The 15,447-nt window shown below is 42.9% G+C and overlaps 1 long non-coding RNA gene and 1 pseudogene across 1 annotated transcript; one reads left to right on the top strand and one right to left on the bottom strand.

Annotated features, from left to right (window-relative positions):
- Nucleotides 1-1,630: 1,630 nt before the first annotated feature.
- The window catches only part of LOC117513442, a 33,769-nt pseudogene continuing 19,952 nt past the window's right edge, over nucleotides 1,631-15,447 (top strand).
- On the bottom strand, nucleotides 9,524-14,906 carry LOC117513936. The gene is made up of 3 exons (XR_004561752.1): nucleotides 14,743-14,906; nucleotides 10,417-10,423; nucleotides 9,524-9,534 (listed from the first exon to the last, which is right to left on the bottom strand). It is a non-coding gene; the product is annotated as an uncharacterized LOC117513936 (long non-coding RNA).

The raw sequence follows: 15,447 nt of genomic DNA, 5'->3' as shown, positions 1-15,447 counted from the left end.
CATTTGAGCATCTTTTTTCCACTCAGTGTTGTAAAGTTGGTCATATTTGTGGCCTTTTCTGCCAAACATATTTGATCCATGATCGAAATGTAATCGGTGGGTGCACTGCAAAAACTTTTAAAATATGACGGGAAAGGAAGGAGTGAAAACGTAAAGGTGACAAACCAGTGCTTGTACTCTGTCATTTAGCAGGTGCACGTCAGGCTGCAGGAGGGTTTTCAGGAGTGCAAAGCGGTTTTGTCACACCCAGGGATATGTGTGACACTTAACACCATATTACAGTGGAGGCAACAAGCAGCATTTTGTTAATAATCACCGGCTTTGAATTACGCCCTGCCTCGTTTAGCTGCTGGGTCTGAGCACGGTTTGGAAAAAAATACATGGCTAGGCTTTTAATCATGGAAATACGGTACCCACTTTCCTCGAATTGGCGATTGTCAGTGCTGAACTTCATTTCATACCTGTTGGGCACGTCCAGACTGCGCTATCCGGTACATGTGAGGGATTTTTAATGAAATTGTTGCAATCGGACAAGATGTTTTGTCCAGTGTGAGTGAAAATCTTATATACATGTTTGACATTGAAAACCATACAGAAGCATTGGGACTTTTGCTTTTGTCTGGTGACTGTGAATATCCGGTGAGCACTGGTCCACCCCTTCCGTCGGAATCCCTTTGTTTGGAACTTCCTGAGAGACTGCCGCTTTGCTTGATCAGAATTTTTTCAGAAACTGTGAGACACATCCAAGTTGACACCATTTGAGAAATTCAGATGGTTTTTGGTGAAAATTTTAACGGCTGATGAGAGATTAAGTGTTACTACCGCTCATCGCGCGGCGGCACAGAAAACACCTCCGTTGGAAGCCTTACAGGACAAGTTGGAACATGCCCAGCTGTTAAACAATTTCTCGGATACTCACTTGACTGAAAGCCATCGAAAGCCGCCTGAATCTTACGAATGGTTTCCAAAACGGAGATGTTTTTCTGTGCCGCCGTGCGATGAGCGGCTGCGTGCCGACGCGCGAATCCGTCCGCACGTCTTTCATTACAAAATCTCCTTTAACAGTGGAATGTCCGGATAAACTGCTGATCCCGACCTCTTCTGAAACTCTTTCACGACGTCCTGGATCAACAGAGCGTTAAATTTGGACGTTTTCAGCATGAAACAGGCTGACGGCGGCTTGGGCGCGGCGCGCCCTCCGACGCCGTGGGCTGTCCTTAAAGCGATAGTAACACTCCTTAATCTCTCATCAGCCGTTAAAATTTTCACCAAAAACCATCTGAATTTCTCGAATGGTGTTCACTTGGATGTGTCTCACAGTTTCTGAAAAAATTTTGATCAAGCAAAGCGGCAGTCTCTCAGGAAGTTCTCAGACAAAGGAATTCCGACGGGGAGGGGGCCAGTGCTTACTCAAAGCCTGCCCACAGGCGAATGACGCAACCGACAGGCGTGAAAAATCATGCATGCCACGAGGGTTCAAGCTTGGCTGATGTAATCGCACGTGATTCAAATCCATATAGTTTTTGAAAAAAAAAAAGGTACGATACTTTTCTAACAGACCTTGTATTGGTGCTGGAAAAAGTACACTTAAAAAAAAAAAAAGCTTGACTTACATTTCCATGTGAGCAGAATGTGTCCAAATAACCTATTTGGACACATTCTGCTCATGTGCAAGCAGTGTACACATTTAAATCATGTAAATCCAACAGAATGTGTGTTTTTTTTTTTTACACCCCCCCCCCCCCCCCCCCCCCCCCCCCCCCAAAAGGGAATAGTGATCTGTGATTGTTTAAAAAAGTTCAGGTACTTTTTTTTTTTTTTTTTGGAAACTCTAGGATGATGCACTTCCCCATTGCCACAACAGCATGTTTCTGCAAGAAAACCCATGCTAAGGGCATAAGCTTTTGTTCTATTACACAGACTATTTATTTATTTATTTTTCAGGCTGAAAACTCTGTTTTGGCTATCTGGTTAGTAACTCGCTGACAATAGCAAATTAAAATTATCCAACTTGAGCTGACAAAATCGCACTATTTCAAAATTATTCTCCAATAATGGAACTGAGGTGGACATTGTGGACTACTACTGGTGGTCCACATAAATGACAAACTGGACTGGCCTGTAAACAGATCTTGTGTATAAGAATTCAGAGGCGTAAAACAAACTGTACCAGTATGCTAGCCATACGAAAGGGAAAATAAGTGTGTCTTCAGTCTGGACTTGAAAGTCTCCACTTGAAAGTCCACAATTCCACAATACCACAATTAAAAAAAAAAAAAAAAAAACTGAAACAAGTTTTAAAAAAGAAGCAAGTTAACAATTTTTAAAAAGGGATACAAACAGGATAAAAAAAACAGTACAGTATTGAATAAATAGAATAAAATTGATGCCGGTAAAACTGTCATGTTGCTATTTAAGAAGTAAAACTCCGTCTTGCAATTCTGAATAGATAATGTTCGACTTTTTTTTTTTTTTGCGAAAACCGACTGGCAAAAAAAAAAAAAAGAAAAAAAATGGACGTCCAAAGAAACACCACTAGGTGGCGCGATTGTTCCGCCTGGTCACCACCATGTCATTAATTAGAGTTCCGTCACAATCAGAGTTGGGGAGTGTTTGTCGCTCGGTGTTAATGCTGCAGTGGTGAACTTTTAGATAGAGGTCATGTTTGTTGGTGTTGGCGGTGCTCCTGTTGTGCTCCGGAGCAGCAGCACTACTAAATAACACCGACACGCGGAGTAAATCTCCGTACCTCCGCCTGCCCGTGTTCGTGCACTCCAGGCTGCCGCTCGTGCACAAAAGTTCTTCGATCCGACGGCAGGAACCGGACTGGAGACTCTCCCCGGACAGGTCCGGGACATCCTGCTCCCGGTGCTACCGGGAACCGGCGCCCCGAGAGTTCCGGTGGAACGGTCAGCATCAGGTGCAGCCGGAACAAGCTGCAGGTTCGAGTCCGGAAGAGTGTTTTAGGGCCCGGTACCTCTCAGTACCACCTCAGACTGGGAACCTGCAATGCCACCAGTACTCCAGGGACTCTATTGACTTTGATCACGACCTGGACCTCTGTGGAACCACGCGCACGGTGAGCGTGTGCACTGATCACGTCATGACAGGGTTCCTATAAAAGCTGTTATTGATCTGTTTGTATCTGAACAGGTGATCAATAACCAGATCGTTTTTTCAAACGTTCTGCATTATGCCCACCGAGAGGTCCGGGACCATCCGGAGAACCGGTGCCTTCATGGTGCCGGTGGTCTGTCACTATAACAGGTGAGATTCTGCCGGGAAACGGTTTTTCAACTTAAAAAAACACAAATCACACTGTAAAACGTATTTTAATATGGACACTGTCACGTTTTTAGGTATCATTACTCCTATAAAATTGGCTACAGGCCCAAGATACGGCTGAGAAAGATCCATAAACCGATGAAGAACCGAGAAAAACTCATTCTGATGCTCGAAACGGTAACAGTCCGCTGACTCCGATACATTTCATCAGTGATTACAGTCTGCTATTATTTTATGTTTATGTTCATAAAATTTCGTAATTCTCTCTCTCTCTCTCTATTTTAATATATATATATATAGATATATATTATATTTTATATTTAAAGACCAAACACAAATTAAGTCTTAAAAATGTGATTTATTCCTACATACATTTGGTGATCTGAAGGATAAATAAATAGCTAAATGCATAAATGTAGGAGGTGGGCAGTTGTCATTTTTCCCCTATAAATAAATGTATTAAAGTATAAATAAGATTTTAAAAAATCAATTTATGCATATATTTCTATTGACTTGTTTCACAATGAGACAATCAAATGGGTTTCTAACAAACAGTCTGAAATCCAGACATTTGTTGTTTTTGAACAAAAGGTTGGTTGATCTCAAATTCAGCCAGTTTGTCTGTTCACTATTTGAGTCAACTAACAAGGGGGGGAAGTATCTAAAATAAAATAACAATAACAACAACAACAACAACAACAAAAAATAGAAGCTCCTCCTACACATTCTGTGGGAGGGACAGACACAACATCTTCTAAAGCATTCATTCACTTTTCTAGAATCAGAATTGAATTTAATGCCAAGTAAGTTCTCACATACAAGGAATTTGATCTGGTATTCTATGACCCTATGGTGAATTTTACAGTGTTAAATTAACACCGCAGCAAGTGCCTATTGTCCTGTTCAAAATATTGTTAAATCAACTCTGTCATGGTGTAAATTAATCCTACTTGCTTGATTTAGCACGGGAGAAAAACAGCATTATGAGTGTAACTACATGCACTCACTGTGCAGTGTTAATCTAACACTGGAAAATCTGACGTGTAATCATATAAAAAACACTCGAATGAGTGCAGTGACATTTGACTGCAGTTTTCAAAATTTATGTATGTGTTTGTATGTAGTATATGAAGAGTTCAGAACCAGTATCTCCAAAACCACAATTTTTTACTTGAGGCCAACATGTACATCAGTGTGTAAAATATGAAAGAATTTGAACAAACTGTTTCATTTTATTGATGAAAGTCTGTGCATTTCAGAATATGGTTTCCTTTAAATCTCCATTTTCAACTGCATTTTTCTCCATTTATAAAAAAAAAAACTTAACTGGGTTTTGCATCTGAACTCTTCATATATATATATATATATATATATATATAATATACACACACACAGGGCGTAGGTTTGCATATGGACCATAGGGACAAGTCACAACCAGTATTTTGGGATGGCAAAATATTCCCTACCAATATTTAGCATTTTGTTTATATAACAAAATCATTCACTATTTTTTTGCGAACTCGATACTATAATTTTAGTCGTCACGTTTTGTGTTTTCGACGTGCCAGAATGACAGGGTTACCCATGTTGCAATTTCATTGGCTCACGTTCTTCTCACATGGATGTAAACAAAGCGTATCTCGTGGCAGGCAGTGCTTCATTTGTAAAGTGGGAGTCCCGGAGCGCAGAGGATGGGTGGCTCCGGTGCAGTGTTGCCAGATGTACGATAATTATCGTATTTGTACGATAGTTTTGCCATCTGTACGATCTATAATGGGAAAAAAACCAATATGTACGATAATTTCAGTTGGTTGCCCAACACGCATCTCTCTCTGACACCCAAGAATCATTTTGCAGGCGTTGCACTCAGGCGGCATCAAAGACACACCACACCAGGGCTGCTGCTGGCTTTGGGCTGCCGGGACAGTCATTTGAAAGCCCGCCCCCTCTCTATACAAAGTAATGAGTTCCCATCCAATCTCTGCAGGACAGGACAGGAAGATTCCCCAACCAACTCTTTTTTTTTTCTTTTTTTTTCGAAACTATTTCAATAAATGCAATAACAAACGAACAAAACACAAGAGCAAAGAGATATACAAGAAAAAAAAAAAAAAAGTTAAAGTTCCTTATGGAGGTGTCAACATTTTTTCTGTGTTCAACAAAATCTGCACAAGTGGCCATGGCATCGGATGACGACAGCGACCTCGAGGTTCAATTCGAATCTTTCTAGTCTGGTAATTAACACGTTTGTGTTATTCACAGTCTTGCTTGTGCATTGCGTTCTTTTTGTGCCATAGTTTCCCCATTCTATAATTACGTTTAAAATGTGACATAAAATTCTTTGTAAATTAAAAAAAAAACGCTAAAATAGCTACGTTGTATGCGTTTGTTTGTTGTGTGATAATTTTTCCCAAAATACGATAATTTTGAGGTTTTGTACGATAGTTTCATATTTCATATCTGGCAACAACTGCTCTGGTGCAGAAAAACAAGAAGGGCGGGGGCTTGCGACCAATGCTGTGCGCCACACTTAAAATAAACTGCACACCCACACAAACACGCACACACACCTTCACAAATGACACTAACATCCTGCCTTTTCCTCAAAAAAATACTACATTTATGTTTGCTGTCTGTCTATGTACTTTTCTGTCACTTTTGCGCTCTTTTTCATACTTTTCCCTCGTTTCAAAAGTCACCGAACGCGCTTTACTGTAATATATGCAACATATAGCACACTGTTGGAAAGCACGGGTTCTTGGCTTGCTGTCAGTGTTGAAATTTTCAGAGTGAGGGCTTACATGAGAACTTACGGTAATGAGAATCGGCGGCGCACTAGTGTGAAACTTCCGTGTTTTTCCTCTGCGTTATGACATCACAGGCTTACGTTTACCGTAACACCAATATATCATTGGAAATCCCTTTTTTTTTTTCTTTTTTTTTTTTTTGGCAAATTAGGTTGCCAGATACCTACAACTGCATTATTGATGAAGAGAATAGATTATACATCTTGTTTGCAAAAACTTTTTTTTGTTGTTAGCTCACAAGTATTTTTGTTGTTGTTGTCTTGTTCTCTCAGGTGTAGGCCTATAGAAGTGGTGTTTTATTCTTTTAGTGCAACTATGTAAAAAAAAAAAAAAAAAAAAAACCCACTACTGCTGTCTTTGTCATCATCTACTTTGTTCTGTTCTCTTTGTTCATGATGCAGTTGTGTGTGTGTAATATATATACACACGCACAAGGTCTGTTAGAAAAGTCGGACCTTTTTATTTTTTTCAAAAACCATATGGATTTGAATCATGTGATTGCATCAGCCAAGCTTGAACCTTCGTGCGCATGCGTGAGTTTTTTCACGCCTGTCGGTTGTGTCATTTGCCTGTGAGCAGCTTTGTGTGAGCAGTGGTCCACCCCTCCCGTCGGAATCTCTTTGTCTGACAACTTCCTGAGAGACTGGCGCTTTGCTTTATCAAAATTTTTTCAGAACTGTGGGCACATCGAAGTGGACACCATTCGAGAAATTCAGCTGGTTTTCGGTGAAAATTTAACGGCTGATGAAGATTATGGAGTGTTACTGTCGCTTTAAGGACTTCCCACGGAGCGGGATGTCGCGCCGCGCTCCGAGCTGCCGTCGTCAGCCTGTTTCGAGCTGAAAACCTCCAAATTTAAGCCTCTGTGACCCAGGACGTCGTGAGAGAACAGAGAACTTTCAGAAGAGGTCGGGATCAGCAGATTATCTGGACATTCCACTGTTAAGGAGATTTTGTAATGAAAGACGTGCGGACGGATTGGCATGTTGGCAGGCAGCCGGCGCGCCGCCACAGGAAAAAACACTCCGTTGGAAGCCTTAAGGACAAGTTGGAACATGTCCAGCTGTTAAACAATTTCTAGATCTCACTCAACTGAAAGCCATCAAAAGCCGCTGGTTTTTACAAATGTTATCACACGGAGGTTTTTTTCCTGTGGCGCCGCGCCAGTCTGCTGCGACGTGCGAATCCGCCCCACGTCTTTCATTACAAAATCTCCTTTAAAAGTGGAATGTCCGGATAAAATGCTGATCCGACCTCTTCTGAAGTTCTTTGTTCTCTCACGACGTCCTGGGTCAACAGAGGCTTAAATTTGGAGGTTTTCAGCTCGAAACAGGCTGACGACGGCGCCTCGGAGCGCGGTGCGACGTCCAGCTCCGTGGGGAAGTCCTTAAAGCGACAGTAACACCAAATCTCTCATCAGCCGTTAAAATTTTCACCGAAAACCAGCTGAATTTCTCGAATGGTGTCCACTCGATGTGCCTCACAGGTTCTGAAAAAATTTTGATAAAGCAAAGCGCCAGTCTCTCAGGAAGTTGTCAGACAAAGAGATTTCGACGGGGGGTGGACCACTGCTCACTCAAAGCCTGCCCACAGGCGAATGACATAACCGACAGGCGTGAAAAAACTCACGCATGCGCACGAGGGTTCGAGGTTGGCTGATGTAATCGCAACGTGATTCAAATCCATATAGTTTTGAAAAAAATAAAAAGGTCAGCTTATTTTCTCACAGACCTCGTGTGTGTGTGTGTGTGTGTGTGTGTGTGTGTGTGTGTGTGTGTGTGGTGTATATATTGCTGATGACCAACTTGTATAAACTTTGATTAAAGAATGATAATTTTACTTGTCCCAGGAGATACGAGTATAATGAGAATAGAAAAGAAGAAAGTGTCAAAGTAATAAAAAGAAAATAATCAAATAGCTAATCATGGCAGACATAGATGTGAGGGATTAATTTTACATTGTCGAAGAACCAAAAATAAGGAAATGAGAGAATTAGTGCAGTTATTACTTGAAATGTCGACGTTCTATAAGCCACCTGTCTCGTCCGCATAGTTGCGATGGAAAGATGGCCACCAGTTTGCTTCAGCAGATTGTACAGTGTGTGGTGGCATCAGTGCATTCGATTAAATAGAAAATAGATTATTCGCTGATTTAAACTTGGGTTTAAAGTGATCTGAAAAAGCTGTTTGTGCAGCACCAGCTGACAAAGGAGTATCAGCTGGTTAAAAATATTAATAAATTGTGGAATGAGCTTTCATAAGTGTGTATATATGTATATTAATGATGTTGGGAAAAGACTAAAATTACTTAATAAAGGTTAGAAAATGATTGTGTGTGTGTGTTGATACGTATTCTGTAAAGTAGTGACTTCAGTTTTACTGCCTGAATGCTTTGTTGTGATAAATATCACACCATTCATTTAGCAGTTGAATTAGAAGTCTCAGTTTATCCATATTAATTAGCCTCGGGTTTTTTGTTTACATCAGGTTTTCCATCCTGAGATCTTCTGTCAGAGCAAATTCATAGAATGGGAATGCTTTGGCTCAATTTGGTGGGTCACATGACAGTCACTTAGACATCGTATATTCTACTAATATAAGAATATACAGTGAGAAAAATAAGTATTTGAACACCCTGCGGTTTTGCAAGTTCTCCCACTTAGAAATCATGGAGGGGTCTGAAATTTTCATCTTAGGTGCATGTCCACTGTGAGAGACATAATAAAAAAAAATCCGGAAATCACAATGTATGATTTTTTTTTTTTTTTTTTTTTTTTTTTTAATATAATTTATTTGTATGTACTGCTGCAAATAAGTATTTGAACACCTGTGAAAATCAATGTTAATATTTGGTACAGTAGCCTTGTTTGCAGTTACAGAGGTCAAACGTTTCCTGTAGATTTTCATGAGGTTTGCACGCACTGCAGCAGGGATTTGGTCCACTCCTCCATACAGATCTTCTCTAGATCTTTGAGGTTTGGAGTTTCAGCTCCCTCCAAGATTTTCTATTGAGTTCAGGTCTGGAGACTGGCCAGGCCACTCCAGGACCTGAAATGCTTCTTATGGAGCCCCTCCTTAGTTGCCCTCGCTGTGTTTGGGGTTATTGTCATGCTGGAGACCCAGCCATGACCCATCTTCAATGCTCTTACTGATGGAAGGAGGTTGTTTGCCAAAATCTCACAATACGTGACCCCATCCATCCTCTCTTCAATACGGTGCAGTCGTCCTGTCCCCCTTGCAGAAGAGCACCCCCAGAGTGGTGATGTTTCCACCTCCATGCTTCACGTTTGGGAATGGTTTTCTTTGGGTTCTTCTCATCCTCTAAACATGGTAATGGAGTTGATTCCAAAAAGCTCTATTCTGCTCTCATCTGACCACATGACCTTCTCCTCCATGCCTCCTCTGGATCATCCAGATGGTCACTGGTGAACTTCAAACAGGCCCTGGCTTGAGCAGGGGGACCTTGCTGCCCTGCAGGATTTTAAACCATGACAGCATCATGTTACTAATGTAATCTTGTGACTGTGGTCCCAGCTCTCTTCAGGTCATTGACCAGGTCCTCCTGTGTAGTTCTGAGCTTTCTCAGAATCATCCTTACCCCACAAAGGGAGTTCCTTGCATGGAATCCCAGACCGAGGGAGAGTGACAGTCATCTTGTGTTTCTTCCACTTTCTAATAAATAATCATAACAGTTGTTGTCTTCTACCAAACTGCTTGCCTGTTGTCCTGTAGTCCATCCCAGCCTTGTGCAGGTCTACAGTTTTGTCCCTGGATGTCCTTAGACAGCTCTTTGATCTTGGCTATGGTGGACAGGTTGGAGTGTATTGAGTGTGTGAAGCAGGTGTCTTTTTATACAGGTAATTTCAAATATTAACAGGTCTGTGAGAGCCAGAATTCTTGCTGGTTGGTAGTGTGCAATACTTATTTGCAGCAGTAACATACAAATATTAAAAAAAAATCCATACATTGTGATTTCCAGAGTTTTTTTTTTTTTTTTTGATTGTCTCTCACATTGGACATCACCTAAATGAAAATTTCAGACCCTCCATGATTACTAAGTGGGAGAACTTGCAAAAAACCGCAGGTGTTCAAATACTTATTTTCCTCACGTACATGAATGAGATTCATTTCCTATGTATACTCGTGTAAATAGTGTAGTGTGTTTCATATTTCAGAAATGATTGAATAATCTTACTTTCACCCTGGCTGGCAGGTGTTTAGTTTTATTTGACATTTTTTGGAGAGTGCTCTGTGAAGGTTCTCTTGCCAACGACTCCGCTCTGTGTGGAGGGGTTGAAGAGATCACCAACTACAGAGCCAAGCACCCTCGTTCTCATGACAAGCTGAAGCTGGCCAATGACCTGAATGTCTTCTATTCCCGTTTTGAAGTCATGGACTCACACCTCCCCACCCCCCCACACAACTGTATATTCAAACACTCTGGACCTCCCCCTCTTGGTTCAAGAGTGAGGATTTGAGAAGACACTTCATAAGGCTGAATCCATGTAAGGCCACGAGCCCAGACTGTGTCTCTCCTGCCACCCTGAGACACTGCGCGGATGAGCTGGCCCCAGTCTTCACAGTGATCTTCAACACCTCCCTGGAGTCATGCCACGTTCCAGTCTGTTTCAAGTCCTCCATCATAGTTCCAGTCCCCAAGAAACCACGCGTCACTGGACTTAATGACTACAGACGTGAGGCCTGTGGCTCTCACGTCTGTAGTCATGAAGACCTTCAAACACCTGAGTTTATCCCACCTGAAGTCCATCACCGACACCACCCCCCCAACCCCCTGCAGTTTGCCTACAGAGCCAACAGGTCTGTAGACACGCCATAAACCTGGCCCTGCACTCCATCCTGCAGCACCTGACTCCCCAGGAACCTATGCTAGGAATCCTGTTTGTGGACTTCAGCTCTGCATTCAACACCATCCTTCCGGCTTTGCTCCAGGACAAGCTTTCCTGCTCCACGTGCCCAACTCCACCTGCAGGTGGATCACAGACTTCCTGACGGACCGGAGTCAGCATGTTGAGGCTGGGAAAGAATGTCTCGAACACTTCAGGCTCTCAGCACAGGATCTCCACAGGGCTGTGTCCTTTCCGCTCTGCTCTTGTCCCTGTACACTAACTGCTGCACCTCCAGCCACGACTCCGTAAAGCTCATCAAGTTTGCGGACGACACCACCCTCATCGGACTCATTTCAGATGGGGTGAGTCTGCCTACAGGAGGGAGGTGGACCAGCTGGTGACCTGGTGCAGCAGCACAACTTGGAGCTCAATGCCCAGAAAACAGTGGAGATGATCGTGGACTTCAGGAAAGCCACAACCCCCTCGCCCTTACCAACAGCCCCATCACCACTGTGGACTGTCACCGCTTCCTCGGCACCACCATCACCCAGGACCTCAAGTGGGAGTCAACCATCAGCTCCCTCATCAAGAAGGCCCAGCAGAGGATGTCCTTCCTGCGGCAGCAGAAGAAGGCCCAGCTGATGGTGCAGTTCTACACGGCCATCATCGAGTCCATCCTCTGCTCCTCCATCATGGTGTGGTACACCGGGGCCAGGGACAGACAAGACTGCAGCGCATTGTGGCCTCTGCTGAGAAGGTGATCGGCTGTAGCCTTCCATCTCTCCACAACCTGCATGTCTCCAGGACTCTGGGCCGAGCAGGTCGGGCCACAGCTGACCCTTCTCACCCTGCACATGGTTTATATTCGAACCACTCCCCTCGGGCAGGAGGCTACGGTCCATCCGGACCAGAACCTCCCGCCATAAGAACAGTTTCTTCTCCTCTGCCGTTAGTCATGAACACTTCATAACTCAGTCACCTTAACTCTGTCACTTTATCATTTTATCACAGGTCACTTTAGACAAATGTACTCTGGTTTTTAATTGCACTCCTCCCACTGCACTGTTTGTTCTTTGTGTCGTTGTACATAGCCTTTCATATTTCTATTTCATATTTTATCTTATTTTAGCACATATTTTATATTGCTATCTGTTTAATGTTGCACCATCATACCAAAGCAAATTCCTAGTCTGTGAATCCTGTTCATTGGCAATGGCAATAAACTGAGTTCTGAAAGTGTTGCTGCAGGTGGGTTAAGAGCTGTCTTTAATATTAATATCTTTAATATGATGCAAGCGGATGAAACGTACTTTCAACCATGATTATTTCCAATCTTTAACTTAACTTCATAATGAAATTAAGGATCAGACGAGTATCTTGTGTTTTGGCAGACATAATGTGTTTGACAAAATGATGCTATTATTTTCCATCTGGACCCCTGACTAACAAATTCATTCAGATCTATTATATAAATACTCTGATCTTTTGTATTTGTTTTGACAAATAGTGGCTGTACAAATGTGGGACTGAGTTTGAATAAATGTAATAGCATGGATAATGCAGATTTATCCTGAAACGCTCTTAAAAACATTGATCATGTCCACATTGATTTCTATTGATGTCTGGTTGTTAAATGCTAACCCAGATGGCGGTGCTCTGGCAACAGCCAGCGAATGAGTGGATCGACCCGGTCCTCCATCTAGTGAGTAAATACAAATTGATGGAAAGATCTCAGGAAATATGGACAGTTTGGTGCACTCTCTGTTTTACAGATCTGTGCAAACAGTGCATCAGTCTTAGACATGATCTCCAGTTGGTTTAGTTACTCTGGATGTGGCATATCATGGTAATTTAGTAATGCCTCCAACAAGTAATATGTATTGTTAATAATTAGACAATACTAGAAAGTGTTAATTACTGCACTGTCCAGTTTAAGAATAAATAAGACACTAGTGTGTTGCACATGGGGTTCCATGAGCTTGAGATTGGGTAGTGTTTATAAAATAGGTAGCTGACATTTTTCAAGGGTGGTAATAAATTAAACAATGAGTTGGAATGGTGGGTGAGTCCAGAATGTTTTTAGAACAGCAACTCGACCCTTTCATTTTCTGTTAATTTACTGTCTTAATGTATTTATAAATTGCTTAGGTTGTTGTTGTTATATACTTATTATTCTATTTTGCCATTTAATTTTTTATTTTTTTTTAATGGACCACAGTGGAAGTAAGAGTTTTCACTTTCTTGTGTCATCCATGTATTTTTAACACGTTTACAATTATATGCACTTACTCATGCTTTTAATATAAAGATGATTTTCTGCCCCCAACTGAAAAGGCGTGTGAGTTCAAAATGTAATTAGCAGCATTGGCTAATATTCCGAGCGTCTTCAAAACTATCAGTCATACCACTGTTCTGTTTTGCCACCATTCAGCCTTGACCCAAAATACATAAGCATATCAACAACAAATGTCAGCTGTGCTATTTGTTCCTGATCGAAGTTGCACATGAGCACAGCTGCTGTAAGCAGGTGGTTTTAATTGATGAACAAAGACAGTGGCTAAAGACATTAAAACCATACAGCATTTCACTTATGGTACTACCATGAACTTAAGTCCTCATGGTAATAGCAACATGAGACTCATCTAAACTGAGTTAAACAATTGAGCTACAAAACGCAATGAATCAATAACACAACACTGTTAGACTAACATAAACCACAATTTTCAATTTATTTTCATTTATATAGCGCCAAAATCACAACAGAGTTGCCTCAAGCGCTTCACACAGGTAAGGTCAAACCTTACCAACCCCCAGAGCAACAGTGGTAAAGAAAAACTCCCTCTGAGGAAGAAACCTCAAGCAGACCAGACTCAAAGGGGTGACCCTCTGCTTGGGCCATGCTACAAACATAAATTACAGAACAATTCACGGACGAATATACAAGAAATGCTATTGGCGCACAGGACAGGAGGATCGCCAACACAAATACAACTCCCATCTCTGGATGGAGCTGCACCTTATACAGAGAGAAAAAAACAATCAGGCATCAGACAAAAAAATACTATATAATTTGCCAGCATTAAACAAGAAAAACAGAAATACTAAGGTGATCGCCGGCTACTATCCCTAAACTTCACTAAAAGACCAGAATTGAGGGTAGTTGAGGCCGCAGCTTGCTCCAATTACTAATAAATGAATTAAGAGTCAAAAGCGTAAAACAAAACTGTACCAGTGTGCTAGCCATATGAAAGGGAAAAAAAATGTCTTGAGTCTGGACTTGAAAGTCTCCACAGAATCTGTTTTATTGATGCAGGGAGATCATTCCACAGAACAGGGGCACGATAAGAGAAAGCTCTGTGACCCGCAGACTTCTTAGTCATCTTAGGGACACAAAGTAGTCCTGCACCCTGAGAATGTAAAGCCCGGGCCGGTACGTAAGGTTTAATTAGGTCAGCTAAGTAGGTAGGTGCCAGTCCATGAATAATTTTATAGGTTAGTAGCAGAACCTTAAAATCTGATCTCACTGGGACAGGAAGCCAGTGAAAGGATGCCAAAATGGGTGTAATGTGGTCAAACTTTCTGCTTTGTGTCAAAAGTCTGGCTGCAGCATTTTGAACCAGTTGGAGACCCCTAATGCTAGACTGCGGTAAACCAGAAAATAGAACATTGCAGTAGTCCAATCTAGAAGAGATAAATGCATTGATCAGTAACATTTAAAACCTCAAAACCCTGAATCCCATGGTGCATTGCAGCACAGCCTCCATTGTTTAACATTGCCCCCCAGGTATTTGCATGATCAAAGACTAGCTGCCACCTTATCGTGGTGGGGGAGTTTGCGTACCCGGATGATGCTAGGAGCTATGTTGTCGGGGGCTTTGTGCTCCCTGTAGGGTCTCCCTAGGCAAACAGGTTCTAGGTGGTGGGTCAGACTAAGGGCAGCTCAGAACCTCCATGACCAGTGAAAGATCAAGCACCGAGACGTCGCCCGGAATGGCGGAGCCGGGGTCCCACCCTGGAGGCAGGCCTGGGGTTGGGGCTCGCGCACGAGTGCCTGGCGGTTGGGCCTTAGCCCATGGGGCCCGGCCGGGCTCAGCCCGAAGGAGCAACATGGGCCCGCCCTCCTGTGGGTTCACCACCTGCAGAGGGGGCCATGGGGGTCGGGTGCAGAGAGGATTGGTGGCGGGCGAGGGTGGGTGGCCTGGCGGCCCGGTCCATGCTCACAGCCCCTGGCTGTTGGGACGTGGAATGTCACCTCGCTGGGGGCAAGGAGCCGAAGCTTGTGCGGGAGGTTGAGAGATACCGACTAGATAGTCGGGCTCACCTCCACGCACAGCATGAGCTCTGGTACCCAACTCCTGGAGAGGGGCTGGGCGCTTCATTTTTCTGGTGTTGCCCACGCGGAGAGCTGGGGTTGCATTGCTTATTGCTCCCCAGCTCAGTCGCCATGTGTTGGAGTTCACTCCGGTGAACGAGAGGGTCGCGTCCCTACGCCTTCGGGTCAAGGACAGG

The sequence above is a fragment of the Thalassophryne amazonica genome, chromosome 7, assembly GCF_902500255.1.
Source record: "Thalassophryne amazonica chromosome 7, fThaAma1.1, whole genome shotgun sequence".
In the NCBI taxonomy this organism is placed as follows: domain Eukaryota; kingdom Metazoa; phylum Chordata; class Actinopteri; order Batrachoidiformes; family Batrachoididae; genus Thalassophryne; species Thalassophryne amazonica.
The sequence above is the reverse complement of the archived record's forward strand: the minus strand, read 5'-3'. Positions and strand labels throughout refer to the sequence as shown.